This window comes from Hermetia illucens, chromosome 5 (genome assembly GCF_905115235.1).
Source record: "Hermetia illucens chromosome 5, iHerIll2.2.curated.20191125, whole genome shotgun sequence".
In the NCBI taxonomy this organism is placed as follows: domain Eukaryota; kingdom Metazoa; phylum Arthropoda; class Insecta; order Diptera; family Stratiomyidae; genus Hermetia; species Hermetia illucens.
Window position 1 is genome coordinate 48,021,238 of NC_051853.1, and position 11,351 is coordinate 48,032,588.

Genomic DNA, 11,351 nt, shown 5'->3' on the forward strand with positions numbered 1-11,351 from the left:
TTACCCCCTGGTGGCCTGGTCAGATTATGTTAAAGTTACATAATTCGGCAAGTCCTCACACGACTTCCTCGTGATGGCCGCTGTAAACCGTCTTCGGGCGGGCTTAGAGTGTGTAGGTCCGGGCTGGGAGTAGGCTCATCCAACTGACGAGAATCTGCTTGTCAGTCATGTGTTAGGGGCAAGTAGATCTGGCGGGGAGATACCACTGAAGCAACATCCCGGAGATCGTCCTCCCTGCACCGGAGAAGGTGCTAGTTTTAAATAAGACCCTTACCCTGGTGGCCGGGCCAGCCAGGGTGGACATTCTTCCCAGACTACTCGTGGGACCAAGACGTGGACTCAATTATCAAAAAATAAAAACAAATAATGACGATAGAAGAAGAGGGAGTGATGCCAGGTGCATCATCGGAGGATGAGCTGCTGGCCTCCAGCCAGGAGACAGTAGTCGTCGAGAGCAGTACACTCGATGTCAGCCGTAGCACCGTCGTGCTGAAACCAACCGCACTGACTTCCCGGAGTGAGGAACCAGACGGACTAGTGGCTTCCAGCCTGGAATCTACTGCCGTCAAGCTGGGTGTAGCGAGTATCAGACATAGTACTTCTAACCCCAAGCGCCGGGGGATCCCTCGAAAACGAAAACCGACAAGAATGTCGGTCGCCGGAAACCGGCTGAGAAGCGAAGGTCCACTGGTGTCCTGCTCAAGAGCCAGTACCAGAAGGTCATGCATATTTTCGGCAAGATTGCTAAGAATAAGAAGGCCGGTACTGTCGACGAGCGGGATGAAAAAGACCTCACTATATACCAGGCGATTGTTGATGAATACAATAGCAAACGCCTGGCTGACGAGCAGAAGGTGAAGCCCATCGCTCTAAAATGCAATCGATCTCAAGATGAGGCCGAGCAAGATAAGAAACGGAGCAGAGTTGGCAAGAGCGTAGACGCTAAGCAATATCTGAAGGAAATTGCGCAGCAATCGTCAGCCGACGGACCACGAACTGCGAAGCCCTTCAGCGACGTGGCCAGGAGCCACTTACGTGTGGCACTGGCGGATGGCAATTCTGCTAGCGGCAAACTAGCGCTGGAGGTGTGGACCAATGTTGAGGCCAGGCTATCGGGCATGGTCTATGAGCATCTCCTGGACACCGGAAGCAAACACGAGGAACTCATCCCCCACTTTGATTCATCTCAGGTGGTCCGTGGGTTCCACGTAATAGCTTGCAAGGACCAGTTCTCTAAGGACTTTCTCGGTTCGTGTGTCGCCAAGATCAGCGACGCCTAGGAGGGCGTTAAGCTCAAAAACATCCCTTACGCGGAAGATCCCATGGGAAGAACAAGCTCGTCCAATTCCTGCCCCTTTACAACCCCGGGATTCTCATGGACGGCTGGGTTGTTATCAAGGAGGAGGAACCTAAGACAAACAGTCAGCCTGTACTACTCCGTATAAACGAGGAGTACCTGGAGGCACTAAAAAAGGCCGATTATAAAGTGTGGTTCGGAGTCAGGAATGCAAAGGCAAAAGACCCAATCGACGCCGCCAACGAGCTATTGGACTGACGAACCCGCCTGCAGCGTTCGAAGTGCGCCTCTGCTAATCTGCTTGTCTTCCTCTTAGAGGAAGACATCGACATCGCATTAATACAGGAGCCCTGAGTCGGAAGCGAACGAACCATCAAAGGGCTCCAAAGCAAATATTTTAACTTATTCCACAGCACAGGAGATGCTGATCAGGATAGACCTAGAGCATGTATTCTTGCGAGGGAGAGTCTGCTCCCTTTCCTGTGCCGGACCTGAGTTCCAGCGACCTAGTCGTGGTCAAGCTGGAGCAGGCGGGGGTAGAGAATGTGTATATTTCCTCGGCTTATATGGCTCACGACCGATCAGCTCCGCCAGAAGAACTACAACATCTGACGAACACCATAACAACAAAAATAGGCTGCGACGCTAATGCAAGGCATACGCTTTGGGGCAGCTCCGAAATCAACGAAAGGGGTGAGTCATTCTTTGATTTTATTATTACTTCTATCTATCTATCTATCTATATTCTTCTATCTAATCTATCGGTGTGTACACAAACCTTCCATTTCCCCTGTTCGGAGAACTGTGACGGTTGGGAGGAGGTCCTTGATATCACCCTAATAACCGAGAACGGGATTCTTAGGGCGGAGGACTGGAGAGTGTCTGCCAGAGATCCTTCTCTGATCACAGTTGGATACTCTTCAGTCTAGATCTCGCCGCAGAGGTCTCCAAGCCCTTTGGAGACCCCAGGAGGATCGACTGGAGAAAGTTTGGTCAGGTAATTAAGAACAAACTCTCCGATGCGCAAATTGGTAAGATTGGCATGACAGATGCACTGGAGTCAAAGGTCGGGGCTCTGGGGAAGGCATTCGATACCGCCTTTAAAGTGTTGTGCCCTACTAAGTATAGCAAAAAGAGCCTGCCAGCGTGGTGGAATGAAGATCTCTCCAGCCTCAGGAAGCTGACCAGAGAAATTTTCAACATCTGCTACAGGCAAAAATACTGGCAGCCATACAAGGACTGCCTGAAGAAGTACAAGTCGGCCATCAGGACCGCCAAGAGGCGGTCTATGTTTAACTATGGTGAGAACATTGAAAGCATAAGTGAATCCGCGAGGCTCAGTAAGATTCTGTCCAAGCAATATAAGAGCCCATCCTTTCTTAAAAAGTCGGAAGGTTCCTGGACGGAATCTTCTAGCGAACCCCTGCGGCTGCTGGTTCAAACACACTTTCCCTCCAACGAGGAGGACGGTGAGTCAGAACCTTGCTTGGAGGGTTTGCGGCAACCCCAGCTGTGCGAGACTATTAAATCGGTAATTACCGAGGATAGGATCGGCTGGGCAATAAGACCTGAAGACCTGAAGACCTGAAGACCCTAGAACGCGTCCTGGACATTCACTTAAGGATGATTATGGAGAGAACGCCTTTCTCTAAGTCCCAACATGCCTACCTCAAAGTACAAGCAGTATACCCTTGCTACCTTCTTGGATATAGAGGGAGCTTTTAACAACGTCAGTACCAACGTCATCAAGGAAGCCTTGACCGGTATTGGATTAGAGCGGTATCTCACGCATTGGATTATATCCAAGCTAAGTACCAGGATAATCCAGTCGGATCTGGGCACCAACCACTTGACCAGAGCTGTGAACAGAGGCACACCCCAGGGTTGGCGCCATCTCACCGGTGCTCTGGTTAATAGCAATGGACAAAATTTTAAGTACATTGGACAGCAGCGGGGTGAAGGTGGTGACGTATGCCGACAACTTGCTGATATTAGTATCAGGGAAGTTTCTGTCCATTATAAGCGACATCATGGAAGGAGCATTGCGAAAGGTGTGTCTGTGGGCCACAAGATGCGGACTGAGCATAAACCCGGCCAAAACGCAACTGATGCTATTCACCACCAAGACAAGGATACCTGAATTCCATCTACCACGGCTGAATGAACAAAGATTGGTTCTTTCCTCTAATGTAAAGTATCTGGCTGTAATCCTGGATCCTAAGCTAAATTGGAAATTGAACAGAGAACTGGGGGTTAAGGATTCCTGTGTAGCCTTCTATGCCTGCAAAAGAACCTTCGCAAAGAAATGGGCTCTCCGGTCGAGGATCGTTCTCTGGATATACACCGCTGTAGTGCGTTCGATCTTGACGTACCGCTCTATTGTGTGGTGGCAGGCTTTGAAGAAAAAATACAATAGAACTAAACTTAATAGGATTCAAAGAACCGTGTATGCGGGTGCTACTGGGGCTCTGCAGTCCTGCTCTCAATGTACTCCTGCATCTCCCCTCCCTAGACCTCTACATTAAATATGTTGCAGCGTGCAGTGCCGTCAGACTACGTGAGTCCGGATGCTGGGCAGCCAAGTCCTACGGCCACAGTAACATCCTAGATGCCATACCTCGGGAAATCTGGGCATCCCCCACGGACTATGTCACACGCAAGCTGAACTTCACGAGAAACTTTGCTGTGGACCTTGCAACCAGGGCAAAGTGGAAGACCGGCGGCGTATTGCAAGACTATGATACAGTATTCTTTACGGACGGACCAAAGATGGCCGATGGAGTCGGCGCAGGGGTTTTCTCGAATACACACGGTGTATCCAAGTCGTATGGTCTCCCAGGTTTCGCCAGTGCATTCCAGGTGAAAGTATTGGCGATATTGGAAGCCTGTCGATGGCTGGAGCGAGATTCGAGCCCTAAGCGTAACACAGCCATTCTGACCGACGCCAAGCGGTCATCAAGGCCTTGTACTCAACGACGACATCTTCCCGGCTGGTGGGGCAGTGCAGAGACGCGCTTAACCGTGTGGGCGGCATGCTCAAGGTCACTCTCCTCTGGGTTCCCGGGCATAGGAACATAGAGGGGAATGAGCGGGCTGATTTTCTCGTATGACGAAATATTGTATATGAATTTGAAAGAACATTGGACCCTTATCTTCGTAGTGAAGTGTTTCCTCTGTCGAATAAATTCTCCTCGACAGTGAGAGGATAGTGGCCGTTATTTTTACAGTAGCAGGACAACGGTTTGGTCAGTAACGGTGTGGTGTGGACTCGTTTGTGTCTGAAATTGACTTTTGTCGCAAAACGCAGCATCAGAAGTCAACCGGACAATATTTGCTGGGCAGATTCATTATTCAGCTTCAATGCTGATCAATTAGTTAAGGAACACAGAGCAGAAAGTAGGCATGTAATGAAAAAAACAAGTTGCAGATTATTTCAAATAACCAAAATTGCCCGAGGAATGCAAAGAACTTGAGGACAAGCAAGTCCAACCAACTTCAGCTTCCCCATTTTAGGTACAGACTTCTTGTGTCACTATGGGTTGCTAGTAGACTTGCAGCACAACCAATCTTAATTCGTCAGGCAAAATTTCATCACACCCCAACAACAATCTTTCCGTACTTTTGGAGGACATTACTGACTTTCTTGTTCGGGCACTCCTCCAAAAGTTCAGCCAGATTACTACCGAATGTAGTCTGTCAAAACCAGTGAAGCACAATATGCAGCATTACATCAACACCTCTGGTTCCCCTATATTCTCAAAACTGCATCCTCTACCACCCCAGTAGCTGGCTATTGCACGGAAAGAATTCCAGCAACTTATCCAACAGGGTATATGCAGACCTTCAGACAGCTGTAGGTCTTCCCCACTCCATATGGTCCCTAAGCCAAACGGCCAATGGTGTCCCTGTGGGGATTAGAGAAGGCTAAACGCACAGACTGTTCCTGACCGATATCCCATTCCATTCATCCACGACTTTGCGCATCATCTCGCAAACTGCCGCATCGTTTCGACCTTGGATGTAACCAAGGCGTATCACCAAATCCCTGTAGCTCCAGAAGACATTCCAAAGACGGCAATATCCACACCCTTCGGACTCTGCGAATTCACACGGATGACTTCCGGATTGTACCATGCGACGCAAACCTTTCAAAGGTTCATCCACTCGGTCCTGCGAAACCTCAATTTCTGTTCCGTGTATTTGGGTGATATTTTGGTCGCTTCTTACTCAGAGTCTGCGAATTTAGCCCATCTCGAGTGCATTTTCCAACGTCTCCTTGAGGCCGGGTTAGTCCTAAACGTTGATAAATGCAAGTTTCTCCAAACACAAGTGAGATTCCTCGGCCACTCCATTTCCCCTGACAGAATACAGCCCGACCCAGGCAAGGTACAAGCGATCACAAGTTTCCCGCGGCCGAAAACTGTGAAGGAGTTGAGGAGGTTCTTGGGCATGCGAAACTTCTATCGTTGTTTCCTGCCCAAGGCCACCCAACACCAATTCGTTTTGAACGCTTACTTGTCTGGCCCCAAAACAAAAGATACACGAGAGATTGTGTGGTCTGAAGAGGCTGTTCACGCGTTTGACAAATCCTGACAATAACTGGCTGATGCTACACTCACATTTCCGCTCAACGGAACTACAGCACCTACGATTGAGAACTTCTCGCCGCGTACTGAAGCATTAAATACTTCCGCTTCTCCCTAGAAGGCAGGCCGTTCACAGTGTTCACGGACCATAAGCCTCTCTCATATGCTTTGGAACAAAAGCCTGACAAAGCGTGCCCTCGTCAGTTTCGACACCTGAGCTTGATAAGCCAGTTCACGTCCGACATACAGCACGTGTCCGGTAAGGACAACATAGTTGCTAACGCTTTGTCTCGTGTCTCCGAGGTAAACATCTCCGTATCACTCGACTTCTCGGCTATCTCCAAGACGCAGGAGGATAACACAATGCTTCAGGGCCTCAAATCCAACCCCAAATACAAATTTCGAGAATTGCTCATCTTCGCCTGGAACCACTCTCTCTGCTGCGAGTGCTCGGAAACGGGACCCCGGCCATACATTCCGGCCACCTTTTGCAAGGAAGTGTTCCACGCGGTTCACGACTTAGCGCATACAGGCATTAGGACGACAAATCGGTTAGTCACCGAGAAATACTTCTGGCCCTCCATGAATAAGGACGTCAACTCCCGGGCCAGAGAGTGCATCGCATGCCAGAAGTGTAAGGTCACCAGGGCATGTAAGAAAGGAAGTGGGCTCATTCCCACGCGCTACCAAGTGATTCCACACTATGCACCTCGACATCGTAGGCCCTTTGCGAGACTCGCACAGTTTCAAGAATTGCCTCACAATCATCGACAGATTTACGCGGTGGCCTGAAGCAATATATCTGAAAGACATTAAGGGCAAACTTATGCCGAAGCCTTCTGTCTAGAGTAAACCAGCAGGGACGCCCTCGCTTTGGTGTCCCTGCAGTGGTTACAACTGACCAGGGAATGCAATTTGAGTCCACCCTTTTCTCGGAGTTAGGAAAACTCCTGGGATTCAAACGCCAGCGAACTACAGCTTACCACACACAATTCAATGGGATGCTAGAGCGTTGGCACCGGACGCTGGAAGCCGCCATTATGGCTCGCGATAATCCGTCCTGGACTCAGGTCTTATTCTCGTCTTACTCGGCCTCCGAACAATCCGCCGAAAAGAATTTGCTGCCAGCCCCGCGGAGCTGGTATACGGGAAGAACCCAAGGCTCCCAAGTGATCCGGTCTTCGACAAGAGATCCGGTTTCACAGATTTGGAACTGCTGCGCCTGCTGAAAGACAACCTTCGCCACACCTGCCACCAGACACTCGTGCACACCTGCCTACGCTTCCAAGGAGCTGGACATGTGCACCCACGTCCTGGTCAGGATGGATGCTGTCCTTAAGCCGCTGCAGCCTCCATACGAAGGCCCGTACCGTGTTCTCGAGCGGGGAGAGCATTTCGTCTAGCTCGAGATCGGGGGACATAAAAAGGCTTTCTCCTTATCCAGGTTGAAGCCCGTTTGCACGCCAAATCAACGCAGTTCCGAGTTCAGTCGCTGAAACCCCTAGTTTTCATCTGGGGGCGGAGTAATGTAGCGCAGCGTGGTTAACAACATTCGAAATTTATTTCGAAATTTATTGTTTTCCGTGCCGAAGTAGGTCGTGATTTTTGAAATAATAATTGAATTTAGGAAATTAATATCGACCTTTCGAAAATTCAATTAAGAAAAGAGATGATAAAAAGTTGTGTAGTTTTTCGTTAACTTTATGTTAATAAAATTATTTGATTGCCTTCACGTTGTGTTCTTGCTAGTATCGATGCGACAAAATTAGGCTCGGCCGACACGAGGAAAAAAATTGTGTTTTCTCAAATTACGGAGGACTCAGACGAAGAATCGAGCGCAGCACAACGCTATTAAGTTATTTAACCGTTTAGTGCAACTTTGACGATATTGGAAGACATATCAAGACTTAATATTGACATTTTGAAAATTCACGGCCTACTCCGCCACGGAGAACACCGGTGGTGGCAACTGTCAATCGAATTAACAACATTCGAAATAAATTTTGAATTTTGCATATATTTGGAAGTGTACAGTATGATTTGGTGTGTCCGAACTCTTGATAGTTAAAGCATATTATCCTCCGATGTAAAAGGTAACCCAAATTATAAATGGGATGCGTTTCACCTTGGCTGAGTTTGTTAAGTTCCGGCTCTGGCTCGACTTTAAATAGAGGCTGTGGTACTCTGGATCGGTTCTTAATGTTATATACCGATTTAATCTTAAAGCGTTTTTCTAAGAGCACTTCAGGGTTTTCAGTGGGGTCAACTTCAGGTTCAATGCTTTAATTACTACTACTAGCCCTTTACTATTTTTAAGCTGGCATGTGTAGTAATTTTTCACTGTCACATCAAAGTTTTTTATTTTCCTTGTTAGACCTAAGCCTTCTCAAGCGATTGGAAGTGACTAGGATGTACCTATCTAATCCTGTCTGTACTTTTTTCGGGTGGTTTCAGCCAAAATTTATTTGCGTGCTCGGTAAAGATTCAATACTGAATTATTATTGGCTTTTCAATTGCCATTGGCGCTGGATGTCGACATATGTTGAATGGTATGGTCTTCTTCGACTATGTGCGCTGCAACTCATGATCTTATGCACGAGTTTTGTTTCCGAACACTACTTACCGCTCCCTTGATCTGTTCATTAAATCTAGTCGTTATCAGGCGTTTAGTCTGTCCTATGTATATCGCTGCACGTTTTTCAGTAGATCCCGCTTTTTTCCAAAGGATCCTTGACGTTTCCCAGTAAATTCCGCAAGGTGGACGATCGACTCCAACTAGAAACTAGAAGATTTTAGGGGCAGATAGGAACATAAAATGGGAAAAAATCGTCTGTCTCCTCACAAAACACAAATTGGGTTAGATAAAAAATTATGTGGCTTGCACGGAAAAGGGGAAAAATGCCATTATTTCAAATGAGAAAAAAAAATCTAGGCGAACCCGCTGGATATAGCTGCTACTGGCAAGATCTTCGCGCAAATGACGCCTCAAAACTGAATCGCAACTTCGCAGGTGCGTCATTAGTTATTATTACGGAGAACTGCAATGGTATTTTATAACAAACAAAATGAAGGCAGAGAGATTTATTGCGATCTTTAACGATGTTCTAATCAGCTATTCAAAAGATAAATAATAGCATAGAATTCATATTTCAGTAGGATAATGGCAGTATTTATGTAACTGACTTGTTGGTAAAACTTGCGTGCCTGGTGCGGTTGCTCCCTGTACTTTTCTAGTTCACAGACTTGTTGGTTCTCCCAGGCTTCCTTTTTCTGTTTGTGAGGTCGCCTCTCCGTTCGACCGAGTTCTTGGTAGGTCTCTGCGAGTGCTTCCGTTCTTTGAGAATGCAACATTACTCGGTATGCAGCATTCGTCCGTTCCATAGCTAGCTTACATTCATCGTCAAACCAGCCGTTCCGACTCCTTTTGCGGTTGGGGCCAAGTATGTTTGTGGCCGTACCAATGATAACGTTCTTCAGGTGGTTGTGAAGATCATTTGCTGATACTTCATCTCCAGGACCTCTGTTGACTGCGGTAATTGCGGCATCCTCTCCCTCTTATAGGTGCCGCGGAGGGCTGAGTTGTGGATGGATTCAGTGTTAACTCTCACCTGATTGTCAGTGACTCCATACCAGCATAAATTCGCGGTTTTCCAGAGCATGATAATTAAATATCAGTTGTCACGTTAATTAGTTTAATAGGTTAGGGTAGAGTTAAGTGAAATAAATTGTTAAAAAACCAGCATTGAAGAAGGACCCATGTTGTGTCCAAAACACGTGTCTGCAATCCTTAAATAAAATCTATAGTTAAACTGGAAACTTTTCCTTTTAATAGTTTTACTTAAAAAGAACTATAGGAAATAAAGGAATTACTTTTATAAAACTTATCAAATTAAAATTTTCGGGTAATTGGTAAGGGGAGGAAAGGTTCTTCCTCACTCCGTACAACTTCATCATCCGGCGAAAAAAACAAGCTGAAATGGGAAGGCTAGTACCTCCTACAATTATAAATATGCAGAGCACCATAGTATCTCTTTATCCCCCTGCTGACTTCTTATGGTTAGTTTAGCCGATGTGATGTCGCCATCAAATAGGTCGTTAACCAAATTAGCCTAGAAGTCTTTTGAGATTAACATGCAGGAGCGGGGTCAATCACTTTCATTGGCATACAACAGGTCAGCATGTTGGAAGCTTTGGCCCCTCACTACCCCACCAACAACCCACGGTTCTTGTATGGGGTATATAATTGTTTTGCAGCTATTGATCCGACCACTGATAAGTGCAGTTGCGGCTTTACAATACTGAAAATTTATTTGCGAAATGTGCCACCTCATCTGCGCTTCAGATGAAGATGCCGAGGGCTGCACGTCCCCTTCAATGAATTTGGAAGCCGACACTTGTAACGTAGCGGTCCCTAGCCCGTAGTAGAGCCGGCAGCCGAACCTTCTTAACATCGGATTCGGGAACGCTCTCTTTTCTGTTTTGTTGCCTACCAGCAACCAGGTGAAGATGTTGAGGTTATTCTGTACACCAAGTTGTTCCAAAACCCCAGCACCCCAGCGCTATTCCGCTCTTCTTGTAGAAGCCAGAGGAAGCATTTTTTAACGATGGCAGCTCAGAGACTCTTTTCAGGGTTAGTCGCGCACCCTCCCACACCTCGTTGAGAGAGGAGCATTACTACCTGAGCCACTCGTTCGTGTCTTCGTCGGCAAAGTTTAGCCGTAGCATTTTACGGTATGCACCTACTGACTCAAGGCAAAGCTTAATGCCTTGCGAGGATACAGTCCTTACAGCCAGGAGGAGTTTCCTCTTAAAGTCTTCGCAATGCTCGGTATCGTAACCGCATGAATTAGGGTCGTCATACAAGACCCATCCATCGACTTCGATAGCCTTGGCTGCAAATGAAGGACTAGCCGTTGCCGGCCGAGCCTACTTTGCTGCCTTTTTGTCAAAGAGTTGGGATCGTCCAAGGACCGTTGCTGCTTTGGTTTCTCCTTAGCCGCAGGTTCGTCGAACGAGCCTCTACCCTCAAACTTGGCACAACTCGTGGGTTGTGAGTTGCTCGAAGGCGGTTTGCTGTCCGTGGACAGGTGCTTACCCATGGGCAGCCTCAGCAGGTGGCGTCGATTGGAGCCTGGGGTCAGGAGTGCTAACAGAAGGGGCCTGCTTCGGCTCGTCCCTTAAGGACTGGGTCCCAATTAAATTGGTTCCCACCTGAGTAAGTGGAGAATCTCTCTCTCTCTCTCTCTCTCTCTCTCTCTCTCTAGGCTCAGGTTCTCCATCGATGACCCCACTCGGAGTTGGATCGTCACGATCGAGATTTAATTGCAGTTTTTGACAGGTTTTTGTTTTTGTTTTCTCATAATTGACTGCCGTGGCCTCAGTTTTCTCCAGGAAACTAAGTGATCTCGACAGAACCCCTTTTTGCCGAAACAACGCTAGTTGAAACTGGGGGTCGCCTGGTACCCGGA